The sequence below is a fragment of the Diceros bicornis genome, chromosome 5, assembly GCF_020826845.1.
Source record: "Diceros bicornis minor isolate mBicDic1 chromosome 5, mDicBic1.mat.cur, whole genome shotgun sequence".
Taxonomy (NCBI): Eukaryota; Metazoa; Chordata; class Mammalia; order Perissodactyla; family Rhinocerotidae; genus Diceros; species Diceros bicornis.
Genome location: NC_080744.1, coordinates 13,622,921 through 13,636,402, shown reverse-complemented (window position 1 = coordinate 13,636,402; position 13,482 = coordinate 13,622,921).

Sequence of the window (13,482 nt, the reverse complement as noted above, 5' to 3'; positions counted from 1 at the left end):
GTCCTCCAGTGAGGGTAGTTCCTTCCTCGTATTGTGCTGACACGTTGCTATAATCTTACTTTTGACTTTTTTTTCTTGGGGCCCTGCTGACCAAGATCTCTCCTCTGTTAATGTGATGGGCAGGCCTTGCCCACAGCCCTCGAAGTCCTTCCTATACCTTGCGCTTTGCCACTCTGGCCAGTTTCTTGGACCCCTGACTCCTGGGCAGCTGGGGATAATAACACTTGTAACCTGAGTGCTTGCCATGTGGCAGGAACTATATTTAATATATAGTCAACAAAAAAGTCATTATGTAATATTTTTCCTATTTAAAACAAAATAGGTGACGGCCTGGTGGCGCAAGTGGTTAAGTGTGCACGCTCTGCTAGGGCGGCCCCGGGGTTAGCAGGTTTGGATCCCGGGCGTGCACCGACACACTGCTTGGCAAGCTATGCTGTGGTGGCGTCCCATATAAAGTGGAGGAAGATGGGCACGGATGTTAGCCCAGGGCCAGTCTTCCTTAGCAAAAAAAAAAAAAAAAAAAGAGGATTGGCAGATGTTAGCACAGGGCTGATCTCCTCACAAAAAAATAAAAATAAAAATAAGTAAATGAACATAAATGTAAGAATTCTGATATGTATACTCTTTATAAATTTACCACGTGTTGGGAATTTCTGGTCATGATGTTTTTCTCAAGATGTGAGAGGCAAAATACTGTGGCAGAACTTATATTTTGAGTGTTCTAAAACTGAGTTGATTATCTCAAGTTGCTAATCTTTCTGAGAAATGTATCTGTTACGTCTATCTGTCTATCTATCCATCTGATCCATCTGTCTAAACTAGAAAGCAAGTATGAGTCTAAAATTTCCTTGCTTCTAAACTTGAAGCTAACGTATTTTCTTTCAAAGACACATTTTACTATTAAAGGAAGATTGGGGGAAGATGTAGTAACAGTCTTGAAAGTTCATTTTTCCTTTCCTTTTCCATTTTCCTGTATCTAATGTAGGTTTGAGGTGGGGGAGCTTGCCAGGAGACTTTCACATTCTCTTGAAGAGAGAAGTGCCATAATTCTAGTCCAGACGCGGGCCACATGGCAGCATTGCGTCTCTGCTAGTAGAGATTACAATTTATGTTAAACTGCTTAGAAACCCATATCCTTAAGCAGAGGTTAAACGACATCTGCTGTTGAAAGAAATATCATATTTCACTGATTATTGAAAGAATTTGAAAATGGCATTGTAAATGGCAAAGAGAGTAAAATGCTTTCACTACTTGGATGATAAATTTATGATTTCAGTTTATTATGTTTAAGTACATCTATGGGTAATTGCACTTATTAAGGAAGAGTGATTTTTTTTAAAGGCTTCAGGCACTATTTAAATTATTCATCGAACACAGCAGTTTTTGATTTGAGGCTTACACTCCACGGTGTTAACTTGTATTTTATCAATATACGTATATATGTGTGTATAATAGCGCTATCCACACACAAGGGCCCACTTGGTTTGGGCCTTTCCTACATGCGCTTGAGCCGCGCCCTCTCTCATGCCAAGGGTTCTGCTGGGGGTCTGGGCATATAGGAAGGGGAGCACAAGGGTTGTGTCCAGTCATCACCCTCCTCCTCCTTTAGCGCTCTCCTCTCCCTCCTCCTGGTGTGGCTGCTCCAGGGAGATGCCAGCGCCGAGCATGCCCAAGCCCACTCTCTGGGCAAGGCTGCCAAGGCGGGAGGAGACCCGGGAAGGAGAAGCTGCTGCTCCGGCCGCTGTCTGCGAGATGCCTCCTGTACTCTCTCCCGGTTCTCTGGACTGTCTCTTTTCCTCCCTCCATTTTGAGCTTATAAGATTCTGTAAGATTCTATGTCCTATATTGGTTGTTTTTCTGCCAGGTAAATAAAATAGAGCATAGCAGGTCCTATTATTTACACTAAAGGAATAGTGTGTGTACACTCCTGCACTTCTCTTTTTCTTTCTTTTTTAACATAATATATTTTGGTGATCCTTCCATATCAGCCCCCAGAGATCTACCTCATTCTTTCTAATGACAACACGGTGTTCACTTACTGGAGTAACCACGTGGAATCCCGTGGTGTGGAATACCAGCACAATATGGTGGATGTTCAGTGGTTTCTTCTCTCCCTCTCTTCTCCCCTCCTTCTCTTTCTTCCTTCTTATCAAACAAGGGTGAAGTGAATACTCTTGGACATGTATCTTTGACCACAGGAAAGAGTATATTTGCAGCATAAATTTCAAATGGAATTGCTTGGTCAAATGGTAGAGGAATTTTATATTTTATTAGATAATGCCAAATTTCCCTGCAAATGAATTGTACCAGTTTACACCTCCACTAACAGTGTATGAGGATGCCATTTCTCCTTATCATCAGAAACACTGATTCTGATGATAATTAATTTTCAAGGTCATTCTTCTACCTTCCCGTCAATTGTTTGTTTTCCTTCAGGCTGCATGCTAGGCTCTCATTCAAGTCCTTTTTGAAGTTTCCACTCACTTCGTTCACTTCAGCTACCACCCATGTCCTGACATTCCCAAAGCTAAACCCCTGCCCTCACCCCAGTTACATACTGCAAGGTGCTGCTGGGCATTTCCATCTGCTCTTCACACTTTTAAACTTAACACTTACAAACCCAAATATTATCTCCCCTTCACATCCCTCCCCCAACCACACATGTACCCCTGTTGTGTTCCCACCCTTGATTCATGCTACCATCCTCCCAAGTTCAGACCTTGGAGAAGCCGTGGCAGGTGATTAAACTCAAGGACTTTGGAGCAAGACTAACTGGGTGTGAACTCTGCCGCTTATCAGCATATGGACGTGGGCAATTTCTTAACTCTGTGTGCCTAAAACATCCCCATCTGAAAATGGAAATAACAACACTAAATACTTTATAGGGTTGTGGTAAGGATTTAATGAATTACTATACCTCATGTGCTTAGAACAGGGCCTGTTACATGATAAATCCTATGTAAGAGCTTTTTATATATTTTGACTCCCCATATCTATTTAATTATCAAGTCCTATAGATTTTAACTCCAAAATATTTCCTGAAATCATCCTCTTTCCTCCAGTCCCCCTGATGCTGCCCTAGTTCAAGCCTCGAGTATATTTTCCTGGGATGATTGTGATGGCCTAACTGGTCTCTTTGCTTCTTGCCTTTTCCCTCTATAGCAAATGTTATATTTCTAAAACTCGGAACTGATTTTTTTTTTGGTGAGGAAGATTGGCCATTAGCTAACATCTGTTGCCAATCTTCCTCTTTTTGCTGAGGAAGATTAGCCCTGAGCTAACATCTGTGCCCATCTTCTTCTGTTTTGTATATGGGACGCCGCCACAGCATGACTTGGTGAGCGGTGTGTAGGTCCACACCTGGGATCCGAACACGTGAACCCCTGGCCGCCAAAGTGGAGCACGTAAACTTAACCACTGTGCCACCAGGCTGGCCTCCAGAACTGATTTTTTTACTCTCTGCTGGACTTCAATTCTTTTGCCCACCCAGCACTCCAGTTTCACGTCTTCCAAGAAATACTTCTTCCCCAACTGTGTAGTTCCAACGAGAGCATCCATTTCTCTTATACTCGGCCAGTCTTGATCACAGTTGTTTGGACTAGTTGCGTGTAACTCAGGCTGCCCCAATTAGAATCTTTCCCTGGGGTCTTTCAAACTATAACTGTGGAAAGAGAGTCGGTCTCCCTTTCGTACTGATACTGGGAAGTCAACAAGGTTTGGGAATTATAGGCAATTAAGTTTCCTGCCCTGCAGAGAAAGATGGCACAGCTGAAGAGACGAGAGATGGACAGATAGTTTCTTGACATTTAACTTCCTGCTTCTTGCTGACCTATGGTCCAACTGCACCCCAATCTTGCTCATGTTAATGAGTCTGCTAATCAACTTCCCTTTTTAAAATTGTTTTTTGAGCTGAGTTTCTGACTCTTGCAACACTTATCATGAACACTAGAGCTTCGTACTCTGTTGATTTTCATTTTAAAAGTTATAATAAACTTTTATAATTTCACCACAAATTCAAGGAATAAAAAATAAAGGCATTGGTAGAATTGCAAAGGTACATGTGAGAGAGAGAAAAGCAGTGCCTGACAGCTAGGAACTGCCCTGCACTCTCTGCTGGGCCTCGGTGCTCTCCTGTTGAACACAAGCAACCTCCTAGAACAGCAGCATCGAACAAGGCCACTCGGTGAGGCAAAAACGCAAGACCCCTCCCCCGTAATCTTGTCTAAGTATAGACAGAAACAAGGTCAGCCTGCAAACCACGAAAATGCGACACCTCCCCCGATCCTGGCGAACGTGAGCCACGCTGCTGCTTGATCAGTTACGGCTTGCACCTCGCCTCATCCCTCCCGCATTATAAATGAGGTTTATTAAGACACCCCTTCACAGAATTGCCCCCACTTCCTGACACTTCCCTGAACCCTACAAAAGTCGAATACAAGCCCACATCCTTTGTGAATACCTTCCTTCTCAGACACCCACAGTTCCCTGTGGTGTGTGTTCTCCCGCGATGAGCAGGAAGCCCACATTGTACAACTGCAGCGTGTTCCTGGTGGTCTTTTGCTGGTGGGCATTGACAGACATTTAAAACAGTTTTGGTTGAAGGGTTTTTCATTAGATTGAACCTAAAGACACTTAAGTATATTTTGGACAGTTTTCTGGGAGCTCCCGATATACAGTTATAGGTATAATGGCTGATACACTATCATGAAAGACAAGACAAGCTGGAAGGACATTTCATGAAAAGCCATTTGTTCTGCAGTCTAAGTTAGATAGCACTGTGCTTCCTTAATGTTTCTACTACACTAACCAGGGACTGTCTCCTGGAAATGTGAAAGCTGTAGTACCCATGCGTTTTGATTAAAACCTGAAGGTGGCAGTAAATTCCTACAATACTTATGTGCTTAATTTAGAATTTGTATTTTTTCTCCTAATTATTCAAAATCATATAGTGAGACTGCAGTTGTGCTTAATTCTATTATGTACTGATTAAGGGCTATTCAGGAAGAAGATAACGTTCTAAACAAGGATTATATTGCTATTACTGTTTATTGACTGAAAAGAATTTACCATGTAAAAGGCTTAGGAACATTGTAACAGATTATATGTTTTAGAGTTACTATAGAAACAAAGTATGTAATTAAACAAAAGGAAACATTATAACTTTTAATACAGATCAAAGTGTTCTGAAGGGATGTGGCAGTAAATAGACAGTTTGTCTATTAAATTAATAACCCTGTTGTAGGCTTTTGCCCCACACTTCCCCAATTTTATCCTCAATATTCCTCAAGCAGAATTTTGTATGGTTGTGTTTTTACCCAATGATCTACTTATAATCAATAGAATCTCTAGACTATCATTAATAAGGAATGGCCTAACTGATAATTTAATATAGAAAATTTACAAATAGCAAATTAATAAATATTAATTCATATTGGAAAGTGAATTACTTCATTGTTCTTTTATACAGAGATCTAGAACTAAATTGTTTCATAGTTCCTTCTCTTAGAAGATAAGCACTGTCGCTGGTACATTGAGTTATACTCAAAGTTAAAATGAGGTTTTAGTGACTTCAGTATATAGGCAAAAGCTTATTATAGCTTTAAAACTTAGGAAGCATAGAATTCTATAATCTTTCTAGATAAAAGTTAAAATAAACAAGTACTGCACATATTAGTGTGTAAATACACAAAATAAAGTTGTTAATTTTGTTGAGCAATATAAACAATGCTGATATTTTAAATACTTTCTTATGACCATGTAGACATGAAAATAATTATCAGTTTAGAAATTATAATATAGATGATCTGAATTTTCAAGATGTTATTTTGTCCCTCTACTTAATTTTATTTAACTCTATTTTTTAAGGTCATACTTTAGTAATAACTACTTTATTAACTACAGTAAATGCAAATTTAATTGTCACAATTCCATAAAATTTCTGCTTTATTCTCTTTTATGGTCATCTTTCTTAGGCAATTAGAAATTTCACATAAAGACTGAAAGAAGATAGTCATGGGTTTGTTTGTATTCGACCAGGGAAAAATGTAAAGTTAGAAGCATAGACATATAACATATATTTATTCCAGAAATATTGACATCTGTTCATAATAAAAAATTTTCCCAAGCAGTTATTTTTAATGTAACAGTTATTCTTAATAATTATAAATGACTAGTCCATTTCATTTTCAAATAGTGTTTAGATTTGTTTGTAATACTTGAAAACCTGCAGTAAAAAAAATGTCTTTTAACTATAGATTCTGTATAATTTAGAGCTATTTTAACTTATGGTGTTTGAATTCAATTTTGTTAGTTGGAGAACACAATAGTAAATATAAATATAAGACCCTATGTGTGATCACCAGGTTAAAATGTACCAATCATGTCTGCATTATTTTGTAGTTATCGACTGGTGGTGGTTAATACTGGCGGCCAGCAGAGGTCGCTTTGAAGTTTGTCTGTTAGAATTCCAAGACAGGTGGCGGGAGTCTAGACTATTCATTTTCAAACTGTTTTCCTGAGAGTAAAGACATGTCTAACATTTCTTTATTCCCTATGATTTCCTGTCTCATTTTACAAACTCCCAGACAATCTGGTAAGGGATAAGTAGTCCATCTTGAAAAACCAGCAGCAGTTCCTAGCTGACAGCACAAACAGGTGTGTAAGAGCTGGTCCTGTGAGGTGAAATCTGAGGGAGGCAGGAAACTCCCTGGATTTTGCTCCCAGCCTCTTTCAAACTAACTCCATCACCAATGTCAGCAGGTCTCCCCTAGAGATCTGTATGGAGCCCAGAAATCAGAGCATGTGGTTTTAGAACTGTCTAATTTAGTCAAGAATGTAAACAACAAATGGAAGAGGAAGGCAGAGGGGGAACTAATGCCAAGGTAGCCTTCTGGATGACCGAGGGCAGTGGTCTTCATACTTTTTGACAGGGACACATGTCCTAATACATCCAGGTGTATGCACACACATATACCACACACACACATCTAAAACAAAAGTGTCTTGAAACAATATTTACCCTCATAATGTATGAAGGAGGTATATATAATTTTTAAGTACTTAAATGAAATATAGAAAATAAATTCTAACAGTGTTTTTCAAGGAAGCTGACAAACTTGATTTGGAAATGTGTATGGAAGAACAAAAGGCCAAGAATAGCCAAAACACTTCCAAAGAAGAATAAGGTAAGCAGATATCTCCTTACCAGATACTAGAATTTTAATAAAGATTTAGTAATTAAAGTAGTGGAGTATTGGCACAGGAATAGGTGATGAGATCCATGGAACAGAACAGAGCTCAGAAGCACACTCATCACACTTGTGCATCTGCTGAAGGAGTATTGCAGAGCAATGAGAAGAGGGGACTTTTAAATAGTGGTTTTGGAAAAATGGTTACCTATAGGGAAAATACGGAACTGGACTTCTATCTTTATACAAAAATTAATTTCAGATGGAAAATTCTGGAGAGGTGATGAAGACAGCAGCATAGTTTTTCAATCTCTCTTATTCTCTACATAAAAAGTCAGAGAAACTAGATAGCAAAACTAGAACCTGATGGACTCCATTTACAGCAAAAATAAACGGAGAAGTTTCCCTAAAACCCCAAACTACAAGTGGGTGTGGCCAAACCACCATCAGCCACGAAGCACAAATAGCATCCGTGTGGGAGGAAGAAGAAGGAAGCAACGGGAAGAGGAGGACCCTGAAAGCAGCCAGCAAGTATTCACTGGAAAGTGGGGTGGGCCAGTTTGAGGAGAGCAGCTGAAACTTGGAGAGGTTTTCTCTTTCCGACACCCAAGTGAGCGCAAAGGTCCTGCAGTAAGGAGGGCTGGCAGAGCTGCAGGAGTCTAGCCCCGTGGACTCTCAAAACGGACCTCTCATGGCCCTGTGGGTCAGGACCCCACAGTGAGGAGGAACTTCCGGGAATGGAATCAAAACTGAGCAGGATAGAGACAAAAGAGATGCAGGAAAGAGAAGGTTCAGAGGGAAGTGGGTAACAGAACCAAGAAAGCTCAGAGAGCAAGCCGCCATATTATTGAGCACCACACAGGGACAACTGAGGAGGGAGCTCTGTGATGTCTGAGAAGGTTTCCTGCACCTTGCTTACTCTAGATGTCCAGGGAAACCGTTTCCACATAAAATAAAAGGTATCAAGGTCAAATCCCATACCAAGTTATTATAAGACAAAGTGAGTAAGAGGTAGAATGACATTCCTATGCCAGAAACACATGTCCACAACGCAGACCAAAACTGCGATCCACTGTTTCAGAACAACTGAAAGACATTAACAAAATGTTACAAGACATGAAAGAACAAAAGACATCACAATTAGAAAATCTCAGAAATGAGATGACAGAACTCAGCAAAGAATAAAAAATAAAAGAAGAAATCATTTCAAAAGTGAAGACTAAACTAGAAGGAACACAAGAGTGAATAAACCCAGTGCATACTGCCTTAAAAGAAATAGAAGGTGAAAAAGAGGAAAATTTAAAAATGAGAAATCAATGAAGTATGAGATTAAAAGGATTCAAGAGAGAATGACAAATATTGAAGATAGACAAAGAACATTGATTACACAGATTACCGCATCCGTGAAGAAGAAAGCCAAAGGAAAGGAACACAACAAATATGGAAAACTGTAATTAAGAAAACTTTCCTGAAATAAAAAAAGATTTGAATTTTATATTGAAAGCATATCTGAGAGTATCAAATAAGAAGAACCAGTCACAAGACATCTTCTAGTAAAATTACTAAACTTTTAGGAAAAAGAAAAATTCGGGGGATATCTAAAAAAAAGAGCATGTGACTTAGAAAGAAAAAAATTAGATTATCACTGGATTTTTTTCAGCAGAATGCTTTATCCCAGAAGAAAGTTGAGAAATGCATTTAAGATACTTAAGGAAAGAAAGTGCAAGCCAAGAATTTTATATTCAGGAAGACTGACTTGCAGAGATAAAGGGCACAAATGGTTGTCAACAGACAAGAACTCAGGGAACATTATCCTAGTGAATTGTAAGGACGGCATCCACAAGAAGATGAGCTTCAGACAACCAAAGCGCCCGGAGAGACATCAAAATAGGGGGATTGAATATGTACTTAATTGTACAACTAAGACTGAGGGATAAGAGTATTCATGTGTTGTTTGAGAAATAACATACATTTCAAATTAAATGTTTTTCAGCCTATACTTATAACTTTAGTGTGAGATGCTATTGCTTGGAAAATCCACTGTCAGTTTTTAAAATTCTCTCACCAACAATAGTGTCACAAAACTCAGACTTGGTAAACGCATGATTATTATTCGATTCAGCAAAGAAGTCACTGATGTCATTGATGAATGAGATTCCTTCTAACATGAAAGTTGGTTGATATTTTTGTTTACATTAATGAGTATGACAAATGTGAAACAATGAAGATGTGTATCAGAAGTTTACTCATTTGTCAATGACCTCCGATGAATTGGATAATAGTTTTCAAATATTTCCTCATTTTTGGGTGCTATTCAAAATGTAATGGCTACAGACACAATACACTCTTAAGTTTAATCTTCATTACTAACATATCCTCCATAACTTTCTTAAGTCTAGACAATCTAAAAAACAATAAATCAAGCCCTACTTTATAGCATTTGCCAATTTCTGTGGTGTGAATACTCCTACCATGGCGGATTTCAGGCTGCCAACATGATATTGCTGAATGTGGGGTTGGAAGAGCTGTGCGGTACCTCACCAGTCTACAGTAATATAGTGTTTCCACTGTACAGATATAATAGATGTAAATAACCTTAAAAGCATATCTAGTAATAATATATAGTAAAATAATTAGGGAGTGATGAGTTTTGAGTATTTTCTACCTTTGCTTTTAATATAATTTATTCACCTGTAAGTTTATATAATTTAATTTTAATAATGGATGTGTTTAACAACAGCTCGCAAAGTTCCTGAAAATTTAACTGCCTCCTCTGAGCTGGTGTAAACTGGCTCCAGCCCACACTGGATAGGAGGGAGAGAGTGTAGGAGGTAATGGTTCTGACAAAGCGAATAGAGCACCACTATTTTATGAATAGAAGAGTTGTGAATTTTTAAAATGTTTTCAGTAGTCATGTTGGTGGTAATATTAGTGTTATTATTCTGAGACTGTCATGGGTGTAGTATGAGAGAAAATAAGTGAGTAATTATGGGATATATTAATTCTATCATCCTCTGCATTCTTGAGAACCAGAATTCTCGTGTGGAAGAAAGGAGACATAGATATATGAAAAGAGTTTACATAAAAACTTGAGTTGGAATTGGAATTATAAATATGGGTGCAACAAATATTTGATATGTGTTTCCTAGTTCTGTCCACTGAACAGGCCTGGAAACAATGGTCAACCCAGAAACAATGAGCATCTTTTGTGCCTAGATTGTGTTACAATCTACAATTCTCATTATGGTTTCTCATTAAAAGAAACCAGGGCTTCTTAAAGAAATGGTCAAATCTAGGCCTCGGGCAAGAAATGAACAAGACAAGCCTAGAACATCCTATATTACCAGAGAGAAAGAAAACCACCCAAAATTACTAGAGTCATGTCAAAAAGATTTAGAGGCCAGCTTTAAAGGGCTCCTAATGGTCAAAGATGGGGCACCTTGAGTACAATAGTGATAATAATTACGATGGATTGAAGCCCATCAAAATATTTCAATTGAAAAGTTCATAATGATCGCGTGTGTGTGTGTGTATAACATTTGGAGAATGATAAGGAAACAATTCATTGTCTTGAAAACTGGTGAATAAAAGAGAGAGAATCCAACAATCATCCTGCCTTTCCTATATGAACTATACCACTTGATAACAAAAGAGTAGATTATTATAAAGGTAATCCAACAAATAAATGAAAAAAAAATGATAGGATTTGAATATCATCATTTGGCAATTTCTAATAAGTGGCCATCAGCATTAAACATCAATGGCTAAGTTCACAAAATATAGAGATAATCAGAAACTATATGCCTCTTATAGTTTTGAACTTGAGTCTGATCCAGTCTCTGGATCCAGCCAACAATTTGCAGAAATTCAGAGGACAGAAGAAAATCTTGGATTGTACCAAGAATATGCAGTCAGCAAAATCCAATCTCTGGGAAACTCTACAGTTTCAAATGGCCCAGATTCTTCAATTGAAAAAGTGCAAGGAAATGAAAGGGACAGAGGAAGAACTTAGAGAATAAGAGATGATTAAAAGATACATAATTTTTTTTAAACCGGGCAAGACTAACTGATAGTGTATAGGGATGCACATTTGGGTGACAAAACTATTTTTAAAAAGCAAGGAAGTGATTATTACAAAACCCATGGTCTGGCCCAGTGGTGTAGTGGTTAAGTTTGTGCACTCCGCTTTGGCTGCCCCGGGTTCATGGGTTTGGATCCCGGGTGTGGACCTACACACTGCTCATCAAGCCATGCTGTGGCAGCGGCCCACATACAAAAAATAGAGGAAGATTGGCACAGATGTTAGCTCAGGGACAATCTTCCTCAAGCAAAAAGAGGAAGATTGGCAATGGATGTTAGCTCAGGGCTGATCTTCCTCACTAAAAAAAAAAGAAAAGAAAGAAAGGGCCAGATGGTGGTGATTTACGTTGGAAGAGGAAGGCTTGTGACTGGGATGAGACACATGGAAGCAGTTTCTGGAGCTTCTTGATCAGAGTGTGTTTGCCTTATAATAATTTCTTGAGTTATGCATTTGTATTGTATGATTTTTCTGTCTTCACATTTTCTTTTGCAATAAAAAGATTCTAAATGATTAATTCCAGATGGATTTTTGGATTGCACTAACACACTCATCCATTTCACCTGTGAACCAGGCCTCGAGTTTTTCCTTCTGTCAGCTAATTGTAGGGAACATCTACGGGGCCACAGATGTGAGCTGAGGGGAAGATGTTGGTGCAACAGAGGCAGGTGAAGGGGGAATTGGGCAACATGTTTATGTTACTTCTCTGTGCCCTCTGGATCTGCTCAGCCCTCCTGGGGTAGGCAGGCAGCCTTCCTGCCCTCCAGCTTATGTACCATGGGACAGCAAGTGACTGTGTGACCAGAGCTGTTCATCAGGAGTTGCGTGGCCAGGTGCTCAGCCTCTACTAAGGCCCAATAGCAAGTCAGAAGCTGGTTTTCAGATGATGTATAATCTCTGCTGTTGTTCCAGAACACTGGCGGTCTGCAGTCCAGCTCTCCTAGTTGAGCCTTGCCAGAGTCTGCAGAGCATCCTTATCTACCACAGATACCTCTAGCACCACAGGATTTGCTGGATCATAACCTGAATGGCAGGGCTGCTTGTAGCACAGCCTAAACCTGCTGCAGACCCTCTCTTGCTCTGGATGCCATTCAAAACCGGCAGTGTTTGGAATCATCTGACCGATGGGTTGGATTCCCAAATGTGCACACTGTCTCCAAAATCTGAAGAGGGCTACTGTTCATTGTGCCTCTTTCTGAGTGGTAGGAGGTGGACGGTGCAGTAAACTGTTCTTTACCTTGGATAGAACATCTCAGCATGACCCAGGCCACCCAGTCTCACTCAGTATGATAACTTCAGTAATGGGGCAGGTCCTTGAATCATTGCAGGGTCTTCTTCCACTTTCTGATGCTCATGTTTCTTATCAGAGCATTTAGACTGTTTGCCCCCTCCTCCACCCCCCCGACTTCCCAGGTTGAGTCTGATGTCAGACTCAACAAGATGTCATCAATATAACTGACTAGCATAATGTTCTGTAGAATGTCCAGACAATCAAAGTCCCTTTGGACTGTATTGTAACAGAGAACAGGAGACTTAATGTAACCCTGGGACAAGACCATGAATGTGGATTGATGTCTGTTGCAAATGAATGTGCATTGCTTCTGATCTTTTTTTCCTGGTAAGGATTTAAAAGACTGCATTTGCCAGATTAGTAGCTGCATACCATATGCGCAGAGTTTGTCAATCTGTTCCATTAAACATAGCACATCAAAATCATAGCACAGCAGCTGTGATTGGGACTATCACATGGTTAAGTTTATAGCAGTCTACTGTTCTGCCATGATCTGTATAATTTTTGCTGGGACTGGAACTGTACATTAAAAAGTCATATGATGAGGACTACCACCCTGCCTCCTTTATGTTTTTAAGGATGTCACTACTCTGACATTTCCCCCAGGATATAGTATTACCTCTAACTTACTAATAATTTACTGACAAATTATTCTGAATCTTAATTTTCAAGTCATTATGTATGCTCTTTTGGTGTTACTAGGAACAAAATCTATACCAGACTTTAACCACTAACAAGCTTCTAAATTTTCTGCTCTATTGCAAGATTTAATAAAATTTTGTAAAACTAAAGGTATAGTTTAAATTTATTGGTTGATTTACTATAAATAATTGAACACACCCTATTCCACAATTCTGGGAGAATTTTTTTTGGCACTGTGAACAATTTTCTCTTTCACCATATACTTTGATGTGACTGTGTATTAG